Source organism: Gregarina niphandrodes, assembly GCF_000223845.1.
Source record: "Gregarina niphandrodes unplaced genomic scaffold scaffold00091, whole genome shotgun sequence".
In the NCBI taxonomy this organism is placed as follows: Eukaryota; Apicomplexa; class Conoidasida; order Eugregarinorida; family Gregarinidae; genus Gregarina; species Gregarina niphandrodes.
This window is the reverse complement of record NW_011645856.1, coordinates 6944-7453: the sequence shown is the minus strand read 5'-3', so window position 1 is coordinate 7453 and position 510 is coordinate 6944.

The window sequence follows — 510 nt, the reverse complement described above, 5'->3', positions numbered from 1 at the left end:
AGTGGTAGAACCCCATGGTAGTTGCAGGCATCTGTGGTTAGAGTCCTCAACGGTTAGCTCTCCACAGGTCTTACATTGGATGAGCATTCGTCCAGCGGCACGGGCACGGGCAACATAGACAGCGTGCTTGCGGGCAGTGATTATCTCTTGGACGTTATTTCGCGGAAGGTCGGCTTCTTCGGGGGTTAGTTGTCCAGTGGACTCAAAGTCAAAGTTCTTGAATTGGTAGGGGGGGTTGCGTTGGCGTCTCCATTGTCGAGTCTGCGTCTACCCGTCGCCTCTCTCGCTCCGAGAGTACACTGATTTCGGCCCCCGTATCGTAAAGGAAGTCAATCGACTTACCTTTCACGTGGGCCTTCACCCAAGGGTCTGGACTCTGTAGTAGCCCGCTGGAATTCTTCGTCGGAGGGTAGGGTCGGTAATTCCAGTTGCTTACTTCTTCCTACCGCGCCTACGCGCACGGCTATCTTATCCAGGATAGCGTCCGACTCGTCGTCCATGGCTGAGTAC